The sequence below is a fragment of the Lissotriton helveticus genome, chromosome 7 (genome assembly GCF_964261635.1).
Source record: "Lissotriton helveticus chromosome 7, aLisHel1.1, whole genome shotgun sequence".
NCBI classification, from domain to species: domain Eukaryota; kingdom Metazoa; phylum Chordata; class Amphibia; order Caudata; family Salamandridae; genus Lissotriton; species Lissotriton helveticus.
In genome coordinates this window covers 586,096,682-586,117,564 of record NC_136068.1, presented here as the reverse complement: position 1 = coordinate 586,117,564, position 20,883 = coordinate 586,096,682, and positions in this window count along the sequence as shown.

Below are 20,883 nucleotides of genomic sequence, written 5' to 3'. Positions count from 1 at the left end.
CCGTCACCTCCCCTGCCCCGTCACCTCCCCTGCCCCGTCACCTCTCCTGCCCCGTCACCTCTCCTGCCCCGTCACCTCTCCTGCCCTGTCACCTCTCCTGCCCCGTCACCTCTCCTGCCCCGTCACCTCTCCTGCCCCGTCACCTCTCCTGCCCAGTCACCTCTCCTGCCCAGTCGCCTCTCCTATCACGTCTCCTCTCCTGCCCCGTCGCCTCTCCTGCCCCATCACTTCTCCTGCCCCGTCACTGCTCCTGCCCAGTCACTGCTCCTGCCCCGTCACTGCTCCTGCCCCGTTCCCTGCTCCTGCCCCGTTCCCTGCTCCTGCCTTGTTCCCTGCTCCTGCCCCGTTCCCGGCTCCTGCCCCGTTCCCTGCTCCTGTCCCGTTCCCTGCTCCTGTCCTGTTCTCTGCTCCTGTCCTGTTCTCTGCTCCTGTCCTGTTCACTGCTCCTGCCCCGTTCACCGCTTCTGTCCTTTCACCGCTCCTGTCCTTTCACCGCTCACGCCCGGTTACTGCTCTAGCTCATGCCCCGTCACCTCTCCTGCCCCGTCACCTCTCGTGCCCATCACCTCCCCTGCCCTGTCACCTCTCCTGCCCCGTCACCTCTCCTGCCCCGTCACCTCTCCTGCCCTGTCATCTATCATGCCCAGTCATCTATCATGCCCAGTCACCTCTCCTGCCCTGTCACCTCTCCTGCCCTGTCACCTCTCCTGCCCTGTCACCTCTCCTGCCCCGTCACCTCTCCTTCCCCGTCAATTCTCATGCCCCGACACCTCTCCTGCCCTAGTACCTCTCCTTTCCTGTCGCCTCTTCTGTCCGGTCACTGCGGTCACTGCTCCTGCCCAGTTCACTTCACTCCGTGTACAACATTGACAAAGGTGTCAAGTTCCCCACAGTACTCTGCTTGGGGAAAGCTCCTCTCTAATCACCAACTCCGATCTCAGGGGCACTTGATATGTTAAAGGCAGAGGGCGGGCGCATTGTCATTCAAAAGGGGATAATCGGCCTCAATCAGAATGACAATGGGCCTGCCCTCGGTCTGTGCTAGCTCAGGGAGGGGCTGCTGCAGCCTCTGGAGTTCACAGAGAAGTGCGAGCAGCCCCTGGAAGCGGAAAGGAAAAAGTTATCATTTTAAAGTTGGAGTATTCTTGCCGTCCCGGGATGCATTTTTGAAAGCAAGAAGTAGGGGAACGGACTGAACAATTTTTTAGAAGTAGGGGCACGCCGTGCCCTTCCGTCCCCGCCCACTTCTACCACTGGTAAATGTGATCCTCTCTCATTCGATGTGAGTCTCATATCCAGGAGAACGGGACTCAGAGCCTTGTAAGTCTCACACGGCAGGAGCTCCCTCAGTCGCCATGTGTCCCACTCTTTGGGTGTTAGACTCACGCATTGGAGTACTGTGTCACTCAATGGGCGTGAGCCACACACCTTGAGATACATTGTCAGTCAGTGGATGCTAATGTCACTCACACCATGGAGCACAGTCTCACTCGACAGATGTATCACACCTCGGAGCAGCAGGCTCAGCCGTTGCGTTGTAACGTCTCACTCTTGACTAATCTCACTAAGCCCCGTGTGTCGAAAGAATCCATTCATTTTTCTCCGTCGAACCACACACTTATAATACAAAATCACAAATTTTAGTCACATTGACTCCTAGGCATCGAAATATATGTAAGTAATTAACCCCTCTCATACCCACTCGAATCTCACCGCAACACCCCCTTACGGTCCCTCGACACCTTCCACTACTTGAAGCACCTTCGGCAACTGTAAAACCCCTGACCAATGCCGCAGCCCACCAATGCCGCCGCGCACCACTGCCCCAGCAAAAGCCGCCACCCAAGGCGAGCAAGCCTTTCCCACAATATGGCTCACCCGGTTAAGCGATGGCCGCTGACACCTGATGTTTATTTATTTATTTATTTATTTGTGCGTTTTTATATAGCGCGGACTCTACCCGAAGGTGTCAGAGCGCTTCACAATAGGAACAGAACTGATACATGAGAACATTACAAGTGAACAAAATACAAAAGCAAACGTTACATTAAATGAAGCAAAAATGACAATCGTGAGCCAACAAAATACAAGAGGTAGCAAACGGTGCATTACAAAAGTGATTTGCAAGTCGCTGCTAGGATGTTGACAAGGCAAATTTAGGATTGAGAAAAACAAGGACCCCCTGAAGGCAAATTTACCCTTTCAACCTTCCGAGGTTGTTTCAATGAGTACTATTGACTTTGATAATTGTGCTGTTGCTTACACTGGTGTAAAGATGCTTATTAAAATCATAATATAAGAAACAAGTGATTATTATAATTCCCCGCCGCTCCCCAAACGTCAAGCCCTTGTGCTGTTGGCCATGCATCTTCCTCTTTTCACTCCACCCTCTTCAAAGCCCCCCACCGTCCCCGCCCTGCTGTCAATACTGACCCCTCACTCCGCGCCAGCGCCACACGTGCCCCTGGGGTCTCCGTCCTCTGACTTTGAGAATCACTCCCAGGGCGGACGGGCAGGCGCCATTACTCACCAGGACGATAGTGTCGCGGGCGGTCTCTGCGGCCCTGTCTATATTTAATAAAGATAATGGAGCACTTCAGATAACGGCTGTTATCGGCACCAATGACACTAACAAGCAGCCCTCAGAGCCTGCTGATAGGACGGACCTGCACTGAGCGGGCCCCAGGCCTCCAGCTCATCCGGCTAATGCTGAGCCGGGGTGAGGCCTGTGTCTGCTGCCAGCGCCTGCGCCCCGCGGAAGAGGGGTGACACAGGCCTGCACCCAGCTAAAGAGGGGTGACACAGGCCTGCGCCCAACTAAGGGGGGTGACACAGGCCTGCACCCAGCTAAAGAGGGGTGACACAGGCCTGCGCCCCGCGGAAGAGGGGTGACACAGGCCTGCGCCCAGCGAAAGAGGGGTGACACAGGCCTGCACCCAACTAAGGGGGGTGACACAGGCCTGTGCCCTGCTGAAGAAGGGTGACACAGGCCTGCGCCCCGCAGAGGAGGGGTGACACAGGCCTGCGCCCAGCGGAAGAGGGGTGACACAGGCCTGCGCCCCGCGGAAGAGGGGTGACACAGGCCTGCGCCCCGCGGAAGAGGGGTGACACAGGCCTGCGCCCACCTAAGGGGGGTGACACAGGCCTGCGCTCTGCTGAAGAAGGGTGACACAGGCCTGCGCCCCGCGGAGGAGGGGTGACACAGGCCTGCGCCCAACTAAGAGGGGTGACACAGGCCTACACCCAACGGAAGAGGGGTGACACAGGCCTGCGCCCAACTAAGAGGGGTGACACAGGCCTGCACCCAACGGGAGAGGGGTGACACAGGCCTGCGCCCAACTAAGACGGGTGACACAGGCCTGCGCCCCGCGGAAGAGAGTTGACACAGGCCTGCGCCCAACCTAAGAGGGGTGACACAGGCCTGCACCTAACTAAGGGGGTAACACAGGCCTGCGCCCAGCGGAATTGGGGTGACACAGGCCTGCACCCAGCTAAAGAGGGGTGAGACAGGCCTGCACCCAGCTAAAGAGGGGTGACACAGGCCTGCACCCAGCTAAAGAGGGGTGACACAGGCCTGCACCCAGCTAAAGAGCGGTGACACAGGCCTGCGCCCAGCTAAGGGGGTAACAGCGGCCTGCGCCCAGCGGAATAGGGGTAACACAGGCCTGTGCCCAGCTAAAGGGGGGAGGGGGTGACACAGGGCTGAACCCAGCAGAAAAGGGGTGACACAGGCCTGCACCCAGCTAAAGAGGGGTGACACAGGCCTGCGGCCAACTAAAAAAGGGTGACACAGGCCTGCGCCCCGCGGACGAGGGGTGACACAGGCCTGCGCCCCGCGGAAGAGGGGTGACACAGGCCTGCGCCCCGCGGAAGAGGGGTGACACAGGCCTGCGCCCAACTAAGGGGGGGGGTGACACAGGCCTGCGCCCCGCGGAAGAGGGGTGACACAGGCCTGCGCCCCGGGGAAGAGGGGTGACACAGGCCTGCACCCAACTAAGAGGGGTGACGCAGGCCTGCACCCAACGGAAGAGGGGTGACACGGGCCTGCGCCCAACTAAAAGGGGTGACACAGGCCTGCACCCAACGGGAGAGGGGTGACACAGGCCTGCGCCCAACTAAGACGGGTGACACAGGCCTGCGCCCCGCGGAAAAGAGTTGACACAGGCCTGCGCCCAACGGGAGAGGGGTGACACAGGCCTGCGCCCAACTAAGACGGGTGACACAGGCCTGCACCCAATGGAAGAGGGGTGACACAGGCCTGCGCCCAACTAAAAGGGGTGACACAGGCCTGCGCCCCGCGGAGGAGGGGTGACACAGGCCTGCGCCCAACTAAGAGGGGTGACACAGGCCTACACCCAACGGAAGAGGGGTGACACAGGCCTGCGCCCAACTAAGAGGGGTGACACAGGCCTGCACCCCACGGAAGAGGGGTGACACAGGCCTGCGCCCAACTAAGAGGGGTGACGCAGGCCTGCACCCCGCGGAAGAGAGTTGACACAGGCCTGCGCCCAACTTAAGAGGGGTGACTCAGGCCTGCACCTAACTAAGGGGGTAACACAGGCCTGCGCCCAGCGGAATTGGGGTGACACAGGCCTGCACCCAGCTAAAGAGGGGTGAGACAGGCCTGCACCCAGCTAAAGAGGGGTGACACAGGCCTGCACCCAGCTAAAGAGGGCTGACACAGGCCTGCACCCAGCTAAAGAGCGGTGACACAGGCCTGCGCCCCGCGGAAGAGGGGTGACACAGGCCTGCGCCCAGCTAAGGGGGGTAACAGCGGCCTGCGCCCAGCGGAATAGGGGTAACACAGGCCTGTGCCCAGCTAAAGGGGGGAGGGGGTGACACAGGGCTGAACCCAGCAGAAAAGGGGTGACACAGGCCTGCACCCAGCTAAAGAGGGGTGACACAGGCCTGCGGCCAACTAAAAAAGGGTGACACAGGCCTGCGCCCCGCGAACGAGGGGTGACACAGGCCTGCGCCCCGCGGAAGAGGGGTGACACAGGCCTGCGCCCCGCGGAAGAGGGGTGACACAGGCCTGCACCCAACTAAGGGGGGGTGACACAGGCCTGCGCCCCGCGGAAGAGGGGTGACACAGGCCTGCGTCCTGGGGAAGAGGGGTGACACAGGCCTGCACCCAACTAAGAGGGGTGACACAGGCCTGCACCCAACGGAAGAGGGGTGACACAGGCCTGCGCCCAACTAAAAGGGGTGACACAGGCCTGCACCCAACGGGAGAGGGGTGACACAGGCCTGCGCCCAACTAAGACGGGTGACACAGGCCTGCGCCCCGCGGAAGTGAGTTGACACAGGCCTGCGCCCAACTAAGCTAAGGGGGGTAACACATGCCTGCGCCCAACGGGAGAGGGGTGACACAGGCCTGCGCCCAACTAAGACGAGTGACACAGGCCTGCACCCAACGGAAGAGGGGTGACACAGGCCTGCGCCCAACTAAAAGGGGTGACACAGGCCTGCACCCAACGGGAGAGGGGTGACACAGGCCTGCGCCCAACTAAGACAGGTGACACAGGCCTGCGCCCCGCGGAAGAGAGTTGACACAGGCCTGCGCCCAACTAAGGGGGGTAACACATGCCTGCGCCCAACGGAATCGGGGTGACACAGGCCTGCACCCAGCTAAAAAGGGGTGAGATAGGCCTGCACCCAGCTAAAGAGGGGTGACACAGGCCTGCACCCAGCTAAAGAGGGCTGACACAGGCCTGCACCCAGCTAAAGAGCGGTGACACAGGCCTGCGCCCCCCGGAAGAGGGGTGACACAGGCCTGCGCCCAGCTAAGGGGGGGTAACACAGGCCTGCGCCCAGCGGAATAGGGGTGACACAGGCCTGTGCCCAGCTAAAGGGGGGCAGGGGGTGACACAGGGCTGAACCCAGCAGAAAAGGGGTGACATAGGCCTGCACCCAGCTAAAGAGGGGTGACACAGGCCTGCGGCCAACTAAGACGGGTGACACGGGCCTGCGCTCCGCGGAAGAGGGGTGATACAGGCCTGCGCCCAACTAAGGGGGGTAACACAGGCCTGCGCCCAGCGTAATAGGGGTGACACAGGCCTGCGCCCTGCTAAAGGGGGAGATGACACAGGCCTGCACCCAGCGGAAAAGGGGTGACACAGGCCAGCACCCAGAAGAAAAGGGGTGACACAGGCCTGCGCCCAACTAAGGGGGGTGACACAGGTCTTCACCCAGCTAAAGAGGGGTCAAACAGGCCTGTAACCAGCTAAAGAGGGGTGACACAGGCCTGCACCTAGCTAAAGAGGGGTGACACAGGCCTGCGCCCAGCGGAATGGGGTGACAAAGGCCTGCACCCAGCGAAAGAGTGGTGACACAGGCCTGCGCCCAGTGGAAGAAGGGTGACACAAGCTTGTGCCCAGCGGAAGAGGGGTGACACAGGCCTGCACCCAGCGGAATGGGCTGACACAGGCCTGTACCCAGGTAAATGGTGACACAGGCCTGCGCCCAGCGGAAGGGGGTAGAACAGGCCTGCGCCCAGCGGAATAGGGGTGACACAGGCCTGAGTCCAGCTAAAGGGGGGTGATACAGGCCTGTACCCAGCGGAAAAGGGGTGACACAGGCCTGCACTCAGCGGAAGAGGGGTGACACAGGCCTGCGTCCAGCTAAAGAGGGGTGACACAGGCCTGCACCCAGCTAAAGAGGGGTGACACAGGCCTGCACCGAGCCAAAGAGGGGTGACACAGGCCTGCACCTAGCTAAAGAAGGGTGACACAGGCCCTGCACCCAGTGGAAGGGGTGAAATAGGCCTGCGCCCAGCTAAAGGGGGTGACACAGGCCTGCACCCAACTAAGGGGGGTGACACAGGCCTGCACCCAGTGGAAAAGGGGTGACACAGGCCTGCGCCCAGCGGAAGAGGGGTGACACAGGTCTGCACCCAGCGGAACGGGATGACGCAGGCCTGCACCCAGCTAAATGGTGACACAGGCCTGCGCCCAGCGGAAGGGGGTGACACAGGCCTGCACCCAGCGGAATAGTGGTGACACAGGCCTGCCCCAGCGGAAGAAGGGTGACACAGGGCTGCACCCAGCCGAAGGGGGTGACATAGGCCTGCGCCCAGCTAAAGGGGGGGTGACACAGGCCGGCGCCCAACTAAGGGGGGTGACACAGGCCTGCACCCAGCAGAAAAGGGGTGACACAGGCTGGCGTCCAGCGGAAGAGGGGTGACACAGGTCTGCACCCAGCAGAACGGGATGACACAGGCCTGCACCCAGCTAAATGGTGACACAGGCCTGCGCCCAGCGGAAGGGGGTGACACAGGCCTGCCCCAGCGGAAGAAGGGTGATACAGGCCTGCGCCCAGCGGAAGAGGGGTGACACAGGCCTGCACCCAGCAGAAGGGGGTGACACAGGCCTGCACCCAGCTAAATGGTGACACAGGCCTGCGCCCAGCGGAAGGGGGTGACACAGGCCTGCCCCAAAGGAAGAAGGGTGATACAGGCCTGCGCCCAGCGGAAGAGTGGTGACACAGGCCTGCACCCAGCAGAAGGGGGTGACACAGGCCTGCACCCAGCTAAATGGTGACACAGGCCTGCGCCCAGCGGAAGGGGGTGACCCAGGCCTGCACCCAGCGGAAGAGTGGTGACATAGGCCTGTGCCCAGCAGAAGAGGGGTGACACAGGCCTGCACCCAGCGGAAGAGGGGTGATACAGGCCCGCTCCTAACTACTGAGGTGACACAGGCCTGCACCCAGTGGAAGGGGGTAACAGAGGCCTGCGCCCAGCTAAGGGTGGTGACACAGGCCTGTGCCTAGTGGAATGGGGTGACACAGGCCTGCGCCCAGCTGAAGGCGGTAATACAGGCCTGCGCCCTACTAAGGGGGGTGACACAGGCATGCACCCAGTGGAAGGGGGTGACACAGGCCTGCGCCCAGCTGAAGGGGGTGACACAGGCCTGCGCCCAATTAAGGGGGAGTGACACAGGCCTGCATCCAGCGTAAGAGGTGTGACACAGGCCTGCACCCAGCTAAAGAGGGGTGACACACGCCTGCACCAAGCTAAAGAGGGGTGACACAGGCCTGCACCCAGCGAAAGGGGGTGGCATAGGCCTGCGCCCAGCTAAAGGGGGGGGACACGGCCTGCACCCAACTAAGGGGTGTGACACAGGCCTGCACCCAGCGGAAAAGGGGTGGCACAAGCCTGCGCCCAGCGGGAGGGGGGTGACACAGGCCTGCACCCAGCGGAAGGGGGTGACACAGGCCTGCACCCAGCTAAATGCTGACACAGGCCTGCGCCCAGCGGAAGGGGGTGACACAGGCCTGCACCCAGCGGAAGAGTGGTGACACAGGGCTGCGCCCAGCGGAAGATGAGTGACACAGGCCTGCGCCCAGCAAAGAGGGGTGACACAGGCCTGCACCCAGCGGAAGGGGGTGACACAGCCTGCAACCAGCAGAAGAGTGATGACACAGGCCTGCGCCCAGCGGAAGAGGGGTGATACAGGCCTGCACCTAACTAAGGGGGGTGGCACAGGCCTGCACCCAGTGGAAGGGGGTGACACAGGCCTACGCCCAGCTACAGGGGGGTGACACAGGCCTGTGCCCAGCGGAAGGGGGTAATACAGGCCTGCATCCTACTAAGGGGGGTGACACAGGCATGCACCCAGCGGTAGGGGGTGACACAGGCCTGCGCCCAGCGGAAGGGGGTGACACAGGTCTGCGCCCAACTAAGGGGGGTGACACAGGCCTGCACCCAGCGGAAGGGGGTGACACAGGCCTGCGCCCAGCTAAGGGATGTGACACAGGCCTGCTCCCAGTGGAAGGGGGTGACACATGCCTGCGCTCATCGGAAGAGAGGTGACACAGGCCTGCGCCTAGTGGAAGAGGGGTGACACAGGCCTGCCCCCAGCAGAAGAGGGGTGACACAGGCCTGCACCTAGCGGAAGAGGGGTGACACAGGCCTGCCCCCCAGCAGAAGAGGGGTGACACAGGCCTGTACCCAGCGGAAGAGGGGTGACACAGGCCTGCACCCAGCAGAAGAGGGGTGACACAGGCCTGCACCCAGCCCAAGTGGTGTGACCCAGGCCTGCACCCAGCGGAAGAGGGGTGACACGGACCGGTACCAAGTGGAAGTGGTGTGGCGCAGGCGTGTGCCTAAAGTCCACAACCTGTCAAAGCTGTAAGAAAGCCCCCTTTTGAAATATTGGTCCATGTTTCCCTTTAAAGGTTTGGAGGCTCACATGAGAAAACTCGGCATTTTTTCCTAACACACGTGGGTTGGGCACTCCAAATGAGGGTCACATAAGAGACATAGCAGGGTCCCTGTCCGTTGTAGTCCCTACATCAAGGTCGACAATATGGACCTACAATAACATTGCATCTACGACATTACTGTACCACTGCATTACAAGGTAAGTCCACATTTGCCAACTTCACCTACATTAACCTTGGTAGTTAAGTATAAGTGGATTTACTTACGAACTGTAATGATATACTTAGCTTCTGATCTGTTGGTAGGCCATTGTAGTGAATGCTATATGATTGTCATGTGATATATCGCATATGACATAGTAGCCCTATGTGGTCATGTAATAAGCCTTTGGGAAAAGGCCAGTATGGAAGCTTTTTACAAATGGGGGCTCCTTATCAGGTGGCTCCCTGGCAGGCAGGAATGGGTGTCACTGTAGGGAAGACACTATATTCGGTACTATATTGAAGTCAGTCACTGGGCGACTCTGTTGGTCAGCAGACACCAAGTGATAACTTAATTTTATAGCATGGCTGGCTTTCTGTCATTCGACGCTCAATGTCTTACAGGCCATGGGACAGCAAGGTCCCCACCCCTGCATCCTGTTCCCAATTGGCAATAAAGCGCAGGAGAACAGGGAGTGACTGGCAGATAACCAACTTTTTTTAAAACACCATTGTGTATGGTGTGAGGTAATGGAAGCACACATTGCCTCTGAGCTTGAGCAAGGAATGGTTAGTTAACAGCAGGGATTTAAGTGGGCTGGGTCTCACCAGTGCTGAGCACCGGCAGTTTTTTAAAGGAGGTCTCGAAACGTGTCCCTATCGGGCTGTTTCGTGCCCTCGCACATGCGGTCCGTTTTTTTACGGACTACAGTGACAGCAGGCACACGGATGTGCGCTGCTCACACTGCTCACTTCCCACTTGTGGAGAAGTGACGGCATGACGTCATGCCAGGTGAGCGTTGTAGGGGAAGGGAAATCCTTTAAAGAGTGTCATTTTCTCTCTGCATGTCCCTTCTCTTTTTGAAACTCAGGAGCAGCGACATTGTTGTGGTGTCACCAGGGCTTTAAGTGGAAGCTTTTTCAATATTATATACACGCCATAGTTGCTGCCTATTTATCTTATGCAACTAACAACCATTGACAAAGCCAATCTGTCCTGACTTATTGTAGGTATGATGTTACTTGTTGTATCATATATCTGGATGCAATGACAGAAACAGCAAAATACAAGTCAGGCGGCACACTATGCTAAGAACAGACTTTTAGCTTAGGTGTTTTCAAGCCACGCCCTTAATTACATTGGCCATGCCCCTTTGAGAGACCGCCCCCCCCCCCAGTTTTTTCATCCTACTTAAAGCTCTGGTTAACAGTACAAATCCCCTCTTTCCTTGGGCAGGGTGTCAGATATTAACACGCACTACCTCAGCCTGTGGGCAAGATAGTGCAGTTGATTGAATAAAACTCTACCACCATTACTACCACCACCACCATTAACACAACTTCTACCACAACCACTACTATTACCACTACTGTCATCTTTAGCACCATTACCACCAACACCATCATTACTACCAACATTACTAACACCAATACCTCCCAACACAGCCATTACCACCACCACTGTTGCCACCATCATTACCATCACCAACAGCATTACTGCTACCATTAACAACACAACAATTATTATTACCATTACCACCACCAGCTGTATCACTACCACCATGACTCTCACTATGATAATGTGAACTAGTGCAACGCACTCAGCATGAAACGTCGGTACATCTATCATTATATGTTCACACCCCCAACACCACAGGCCAACACACCCACCGTTGTACACCAACACAAACAACGTCTTATGTTGGCACAAATAATATTATACACCAGCTACCTCACTATCATACTCCAACACACCCACCGTCTTATATTCACACAATCAACATCATACACCAGTACAAAACCATACAGCAGCACACCCCCATAATATCCAATGCATCCACTATGATACACAAAACACACCCACCATCATAGGTTGGCAAAATCAACATCAAACGCCAACACAGCCTCCATCATCCATCCATACAATCAACATCATATGTCAACACATCCTCCATCATCCATCGATGCAACTATCATCATACTCCAAACCACCAATCATCATACTTTAACTCAACACATTAACACCTACCGCGCTACCGCGTTTTCCCGCTGTGCGCTAAAATAAAAAATGGCTTGATCGTGACAAAGCCAGCTCGTCATCCGCGCAGCGCAGGTAACGCTAATGACGAGCTGGCTTTGTCATCAGCGCCGAAGGGGTTAAGGACCTATACAGCCACAAACCTACGTCCACACAACCAACATTAAATGCCAAACACACCTGCCATCATAGGTTAACACCTCCATCATACATCTCTATATCCGCATCACACTCCAACTCACCTATCATATTTCCACACAAAGAACATCATACTCAAACTCTATGAACAGTAGATGTTCACACAAGCAATATCATATGCAAAAATTCTCATAATCATATGTCAAGACATCCACTACCCCATGGTCACACAACCAAAATAATATGCCAACACAGCCACCATAATACGTCAGCATATCCACCATCATACATCTACCCAGCCCATATCATGTGCTGTAACACCTCTCTTCAGAAGCCAGCATTTTCACAATCCATAAAATCTACATCCTACACCAACACACAAAAGACAAAAAAACAAGGACATTCCCTAAATGACACTAAAGTTAACATAACAACTAAAATGTAATGAAAAGCAAGAGTTAAGATGCTGCCTTCACCTCGTGTCCCAACTCCACTATACTAAATCAACTTTAAATCCTGCATCTCTTATTAGTTAAGAAAGATTGAAATGTGATGTATTTCAGAAACTGATTATGTATATAAGTGTGTTAAAGGTTGTATAATGGTGCCACTAAGTTCTTGGAGTGAGTTTGCAGAGCTATGGTAAGTGGAATGGGAGCATGACAGTTGATGTTTTGGCATATAATAGTAGGTGTGTGGGTGTATGATGGCTTAATTGGGGTGTTTGGGTGTATGATGATACTTGTGTGGCCATTTCTTAGAGATATCATATGCATTGATATATCTAAAGTGCACTTGTTCACATATGAAGTACACACATAGGTGCTTGAAGTAGGAGTGTGGAGGAGGTGCTGTGGCACCCCCAAAATAACCATGCTGATTCAGAAGGCAAATGAGCAATACAGATGCCTTTAAATATTGTTTCTATCTTGTCACATATGTCAGATGCCAGGCTATGTCTTCTGACAAATTGCTGCTTATTCATTTAACATGGTACACTGGTGTTTACTTTTCTATCTCTGACAACAATGTGAGAGGATTTTGTAAAGTGAACGAAGTTGCCGTCGTGCCGAGGTACTGGAAGTGTGAAAGAAAAGCTGCAGGATGTCAATTTTTTCTAACACACAACAAAACTTAAATACCTGTAAATGAACTGTACACATATTTATAAATCAGCAGTTAGGAAAGCACAACTGAAGCTCTTTTATGTAATTATAAAGTATGATGAAAACAAATACTTTAATAGGATCATAACAAATCAAGACACTTGACTTGGTGATGAACAAAAGATAAATAGTCAATGAAAGTCCATTGCTACAAATCATCCTTGTTGTGCTGTATAGTTTTATTAGTAAAACTGCACGTCTGTGCAAATTTAGTGGCCAATTCAATGGAAAATGTGCTGTCAGTGAATAACAGTGTGCTACCACATGATGCCCTGGATATATATTCGCAACAGTGTGCTCCAAAATGCACCACCTGCTACATACTAGACCTTTACCGCTCTCCTGCTGAATGGATGTACACGCATTATTTATGTAATGCTTGGATTTTTCAGAATCATTATGACTTCAGTGATGTAACACTGATGGAAGCACTCCCGCTCTGAAAATGTTCCCTCACCACTGAGAACACATTTATATATAACAACTTGTGTGCCTTTTACTGCAAAGTTTCAAGTGATGCGTGAACACACAGTTACAATTATGCATGCCTCTCTGAATATTAAATCACGCCAGTGATGGAAAAACATGATTATGAAATGCAAATAATGCTTTTAGAAGCTATGCACTCATGCTATTATTCCATATATATAGAAGCCATCAAGTTAATATCATCGATAATATACCATGTTAAATGCATGTGTTTGCCACACTTGGACGTGCTCCATGAGGCTTGAGTGCAGTTGTCCAACAATAATTCCCAGACATTTGCGATCACTTTCTGTTGTTATTAGTGCTCTGACCTGGCCTCTAAATAATGTGGGTGTTATTCAAAAATAAGACATAAATTAGATGAGATTGCATATAAACGTGAATTATTTTTTTTTTGCAGTATTTCTACCTATTGTAAAGTCACTTATATTTTTTGTACCTATTATGGGTAATTAAGCTTTTCAGTTTCACAGTAACACGATTTTAAACTGAGGTAAACTTGGGGGTATATTTAATAAGCTTTGTTTTCAATGTTTTGAGTGCAGGTTTTTAAAGTGATAATGCTAACTCTCTGATAAGTGCCAGAGATTACTTTCAATTGAAACAATATATGCGTCTCCCTGGAACCTATAGACAATGCTAACAGTAAGCGCCTGCAACAGGCGGAATTAGCTCCATTCTCAGCCTCCTGCAGGTCAGACAAGCTTTATCCCCCTTACAGTAATTATTGGTGGGGTCGCCATTAGTGGCTTTTATGGCCACAAAACCCCCACGCAATGAACTTTGAAAGTACTTTTTGAGGAAGCCTATGTTCTCTATGTTGGGACCACCACCTAGGTTAAAAACTTATTTTCTTCTTTCGGAGCCACTGGCAAAGTGAGCTACTTTCACATCATGGGGGGTGTCTTTGTCAAAGTGTTATCAGTAAGTTTAATCAAACGTACTTTAAACGGGAAATTCTGGAGCGTGGAAATAGGGCACTCTGTGATATTTCAAACCCTCCAGTCAGGAGTGCCCTACTCAACCAGGGCTGAAGAACTAGGAGTAGAGTGGAGGGCGGGCGGGCATAGAAGGAAAGAGATACTGCTGCTCTGGCTGACCCGTTTGACTTGGGATCCTCCAACACAGGAAGTGGAGGGGAGTTAGCTTTGATATTCTCTTCCACAGATCTTTCTGCCAAAGGGTCCTCACCCAAAGAAACTATGGAAGAGTTAGTTTCTGCAGCCTGAGTACCCAGCCATGCCTCTGCCCGATAGCCACATTTCCTGTAGCAAGGATAGCCTATATGTTGCTTTTGCTGGGCTTTGTTGTTACTGCATCTCCTTACGCCACTTTTCTTAGCAAAGCACCGCACAAACATTTATCTTCAAGCACACTCAAATACACTGGGAAATCAATTAACATTGCAACATAAGGAGCTTCATAACTCACTCTTGTACAGGGAACATGCAGTGTGCAGCAACTGCACAGTTTATGAAGGCCTCTGCACAGCTACAATTAGTGAGCCCAGGAGCAGGTCCAAACATTGTATCTATGGGCAGAGTGTAGGGTGAGGTAACTTAGTATGTAGTCGGTGTTAGGGAGTATCCTATATGGTAAGGATACCGCATAAGTGGGCTCGAATAAGGTTTCTCTATTTTTCCATTGCCAACATCAGGTTCGAAAATTTCACCATCCCACACATCCCCTCAGTGGTAGAGACACCCACCTTGAAAAAGGAAACACCACCACTATAGCTGCATATTCAAAATATGCTAGATTTCCCGCTGCTGGTGTGTCAGAGAAAACTCACTGACAGAATATTGGAAATAAAAATATTGTGCGGACAGGTAAATGCAAATAGGTAAATATAGATTTACTATTCTTAACTTTACAACTATGTACCTTGAAGATGTATATATCGTCACGGTACATATATGTGTTCAGGTATATATTGTAAAACTTTGCTTACCTACAGAAAACGTACCATCCCAATATTTTTGTCATCAATATTCTTGACACAATATTTTGCCCCCCCACAGTATCTTTTCTCCGATATTTTGTCTAAATAGCACAGTAATCGATTTCCTCCCCATCGTTGACAGGCCTGAGCCCAGAGGCTGCTCTTTGTCCCTCTGTCAGCCTTTTTTCCAGATATTTTTGGTGGTGGGGCAGGCACATCAATCTGTGACAAAGATGAAACTGCATGTTCTCCCTAAAGGCTCATGATTTTGAGTACCGGTACTTAGAATACTCAAAATCCAGTAGTTCACCAAGACTTCTTTAGTTTTCTTGTAACTTTCTAGTGGTGGCTGTGTTTGAGATGTCAAGGGTCATTTCTTGGGTGCTTTGTATGTATGCACATATGTATGCAGTATTGTATTGCGCAAACTTGGTCAAAAAGGTAGCGGATCGCTATACAGGGTCAAAGGCAAGCCTACAATCGAGTGATATAGCGGTAGCTGGATATTGGATTGTTACTGCACTGGGTGCACTACAATATAATATTCTTTAAAATGTGTTCCTTCAACTCTTTCCTAGATTGGAGCACTGTTGGGGCCGTCCTTATAGATTAGCTGAGGTTACTATATTCAAACGAATATGATTCCTGTACACCAATATCTCAGGGTGTAATGACTTTTAGAGCTTTTTATAGCTAAAGGAATTTAGTGTATTTTACCTTCAACTCGTTTTATACTGCCCAGCCTTTACATTTTGGTGGTAATTTCAAATTTCTTGTAGATGCTGCTTGGGAAGGGGCATGTCTGCCATGGGACACAAGACTGAGGGCCATAACTCAGTAATGCTGTAGTTCGTCTAAGGGGTGATGGCTACTGCCTATCAAATGAAAGAAACTATGTAAAGCTATAGGATTAGTAAACCACTGGGGAAGCTTTCCTAAGAGCTCAGGCTTCGAGTCTTCTGATGAATTACTGCTGTTTGTTTGCTACCAGGTAGACTATCCTGGGCCAGTGTGCTAGTGGGAGATAGAAAGTAACACCCAGTAGCACCCAGTCCTTTGCAAATGTACCATTGTCTGAATACACTTCCTTTCAAGACCACATTCTTTAATAAGATAGGGATTCTGCGTCTGCTGATCTGATTTAAATAAATACATCAAAGTTGCTAAAATAAAAAAAACCTATCTTGATATGTCTCTTATATCTTGAGGTAGCTCTTACTGTAGGTTCTTCGATGTTCATTTGTGTCCTAGAGCCCTCCTTGGCCAATGGGGACAAAACTGCCCAGTTGAGTATTACTGGTACCTTTGTACCTTCCGTTTATGATATCTTCTACTCTGGGTGTGAGGCATTGAACCTGCTACCAGGCCTATAAATTGTAACGTGCCCTGGTGAGTTGGGATCTTCGGGTGCCCCAGAGGAACTAGGCTCCCTCATGTTAGAATTGAAAAAGTTATTGCCCCCTTGCTCATGCTTTATATTGTGTTAAGTTAGCATTCAAGGCACCATTTTATTAGGAGCCATCATTCTGCTCTATGATTGAAGCAAAGCTCATGCCTCATTTGCCTGCCTCAGCAGAAAACTGTCTCCATGCATCTTTGCTCGTGTTTCTCTGAGGCCGACTTCAGCCGCACTAATGAATGTACTATCTATTGTTGCATACCTTAGCTGTTAGATAGGCTCATTCCCACCTTCGCTCTTAAGGCGAGCAGGGGTGAACTGGCTTGGAGTGAAGCCAACATGTACCCGGTCCCAGGACTTCCGCTCATCCTTCTGTGCCTCCTTTGTTTGTTAGTGCCTGGACTGCAATTTTCAAGTCTGGGCGTGTTCTTAGGGGTTTGGAATTGTATAATATCTTGTGTTATGTTGGGGGGAGTCAGTCCCTCAGCAGCTATCTCATGAGGCTGGTCAGACTGGGCTCCGCTCCAGCGCAATACTAATAAATAACTTTGGTTTGTATGCTCTACTGTCTGACCAACTCTTCATTTGTTTGGAAGGCTGAGAGGTGGTTGCAAGTGACCTGGGTGACCCTATTTGGGTCATTTCCTTCACTCACAATTAATATTTGGGAACCTGATACTCAACTGTGTAGAGTTATTATTTTGAACAGTCTCCTTGCTGCCCTTAACCCCAATTTGGACAAGATTAAGGCAGTCAACACGGCAAGGGATTTTAGTTTGCAAAAGATAAACCATCTATGTTTGCAGTCTTTGGACCTGGTACATGAACGACAATCCACTAGCCCTCAACAATACATCAATTAGGGGGCCTCAAATGTTTGCTGGCACTCTCATAGCATTAGCCCATGCACCTGCCGCCATCCCACCCAATCCCAAACAAAGCTGTATACTGCAAAAGGTATGTTCCGCAGCATTGGAAGCCTGAGGGATGTTACAAGGTCTGTTGGGGCAGGTGAGTACACCTGTCTAATAGACCCACTACTCCGAGCTGCTCACCCGCACTTGTCTGTATCTGGTGTGTCTATGTGTTCCTTACTGTGGCATGGACATCCCCCAGTGAGTTGGCACAAAAGCAGCTGCCTGTCATTGTTCGCAGGCTGGGACGATGAAGTGCTGATGTGCTCCTCAATGCTTTAACTTTTGTCATGCAGATAGGCTTTTTAGGTCACGGCCTACACAAAACCTCTTCCAAGCTTGGTCCCAGTTGGACGACACACACACATCTCCAAAGTACAAACCGTAATCTTCATGTCCTTGCACATCTTCATGATGTGGTTCGCTAAAGTACTGGTTAGTGGGGGCCATTATTTATTCAGTGAAGGGGGGACTGGAGATGGGTCCAATTCCAAGTCAGCAAGAAGATTTGTTCAAATATTATTCGGCAGCGTTATAGGAGACCTCCTCCTTCTCATTGGTACAGTAAAATGGTCAGACCCTAAATCCTATAAACTGTTCCCACCTTTGAACTTTCTCCAGAGATACATGGTGTAAATGAGGAGGAGCACCGCTATAGAGAACGTGAAAAAATGCAGGCATGGACAGATGTGACAGACACCTCTGGAATGTCACCCCTCTTTTATGCCTCAGTCCTGGCCCTGGAGTCATGTGTCCATGTCATGGGCTTAGGCGTTCAGGCTGGGGGCTTAGACCAGACCCTTTTTCAGGATTGTGCTCATACGCCAGCATGAGTCTGCGCCACAAGCTTGGGAACGGAGTTACAGGTCGACTGACCCTGGTCTACACATGGACTCAGCAGTGTGTCCCCGCCTCAAGCCTGTAGCGGACGAAAGGTGTATCTGTCACAAACTCGAGTAGAGGATCATATGTGTATCCCTGTCCTTGTGTAGGGTGCAGAGCAGGTGGATCCTTGTTGCAGACTCAGGATTGAAGTAAACTGCTTGTACTGACGCCAGCCTGGACCCAGAATCAGTGATGTAAGTGAGGCCCAGCTACCTGCTGGAAACAGAAGTGGGCCTTTCAATTCCCTCCTAAATAGCAGCCCAGCCCTTCTGCATGGCACATTACTCCTTTACCGCCCTATGTGCTCCACTTTCGGTGGGTATTGCCCAAGTTGATATCCTTGGTACAGAGTCACTATATTGCATGACAATAATTGACCTAACCACTACATCACAGATAAGTCTAGGTGAATAGATACGAAGTTAAGAATAGTAAATATATCATTACTTTGATGATATAGTGGTAGGTAGCTGTAGTAGATCCAATGTTATTGTTGTTCAATATTCTCATTTTCAATATAGTGACATACAACCTATCTTCAGCCTCTACTCTTCTCTATTTAGCTCTGCATTAGGTTTCTCCTATCATCGCCTTACTAATGATACTCAAAGGTACTTTTCCTTTCACTCACTCCTCGTCCATCTGCAAGACCAAATGTCTCTTCAGTACTTTTAACCCTTCTGACTCTGTAGTGCCCAATGCTGCACCCAGCCAAGCCCTGTATGTCACCCATAACCTGCTCCTCGCTATGTCTCATTCATTTGTGATAGCTTCTCTCACTCTTCATCGTCCAGGAACCTTAGGGTCCAGGAATGTCCACCTTTCATACATTTTTGGAAGATTTTGGACATTGGAGAACGCTGTCGCTGTCGTTGGTGTCAGGGCTGCTATGTTCAAAATGATCTACCTGTTGAAGTTTCTTTAAGTACTCCAGAATCCCTCATATAAAATACAGAAACTGGAGTCCGAAATCCAGCTGCTGATGTGGTGCGGAGAAGTGCCCAGGATAGCAAGATGCAACTTAGCACCAGTTTTGCCGACACATACCCAGGAAGTGATGCTCGAATGGAAGGAGACCACAAAATATATGGGATGGGAGACGGTCCTAATAGGGGAGACCCCACCATGTGATAGCGACTTGTTCTCTGAGGTGGGCAAGCTTGTCGGCTTTCAAGGATGGGATTTTATTGGTAATAGCAAAATAGGGGATCTCTGGGTGGAAGATTATTTTATACAATTCAAGGACCTTCAGAAAGAACACAACATGCCAGACCCCACCACTCTCTGCTATCCCCTGCTCCGACATGCAGTAGCATCCCACATTAAACAAGCACTGGCGTTGCCAATAGGTTTCGCATTTGGAAAGTTGGAGCTATTGGTTTTCTAAATGACATTTTATATTTATATATTGTAATTGACAATGCCAATAACGATATATAAATATAAAATGTCATTTACAAAACCAATAGCTCCAACTTTCCAAATACGAAACCTATTGGCAACGCCGGTGCTTGTTGCTTTTCTTGCTAAACACGGAGATCAGCACCCAAGCCAAGGGGAGGCGTGAGGGTCAGGAAGGGTCAAAGGCTTGGAGGCGTCATGCTGCAATCTGACCCTGAGGACAAAATACTTGTATCAGATTGTTCTCGTTCAGACTGAGAAAGTCTCCAAGCTTCTGTAAAACTGTGAAGAGGCTACTGTCTGCTGCGCACTTCATATCAACCATGTAGAGTGTATACAAAGTATGCATCTATGGATGTAATTTTTGCATCCATTGTGCCTCGAAAAATGCAAAAGGTGCATTAATAAATTAATCATGCAATAAGAAAGGAAAAAGCCAACAAGACGGAGAAATGCGCAAGCCAGGTAGAAGGAAATGCTAGAATAAACAAGTCTTTTACTCAGATTTCAAACAATTTTAGTGATGAATTCACTCATATCCAAACCGGGAAAAGGTACCATGGGTTCCCATCAAAATGAGAAAGTTGTGAACCTCGAGTGGGCAGATGAATATGGTGGCACTGGACATATACGGTGGCAAAGAATTTCCAAGCAACAGCCTATAATGTAACCAGCACGTGCTTAAAAACATATGATTTAGTAGTCGAGAGGCGGCGGCAGCAAAATTCGCTGACGGCTCGTAAATACACCCCATGAATGGAACGGCAGGAAGAAAGGGATGGCAAGGAGCGTGTGAACGGAGGTAGAGGGATAACAGAGCAGACAGTTAGAATGTGTAATAAATATCCGAAAGCAAAGGAGGCAGGTCCCTAGAACGGAGGAGAAATACGGCTGAAGTGAAAGAATAATACGTGCGAGACGAGACCTGGAGAAGCAGACGGACTGCAGGACGAGGGAGAAAGGCAGAGGACGAGAAGACTGACAGAGGAAGGAGGGCAGGAAGAAAGGGATGGCAAGGAGCGTGTGAACGGAGGTAGAGGGATAACAGAGCAGACAGTTAGAATGTGTAATAAATATCCGAAAGCAAAGGAGGCAGGTCCCTGGAACGGAGGAGAAATACGGCTGAAGTGAAAGAATAATACGTGCGAGAC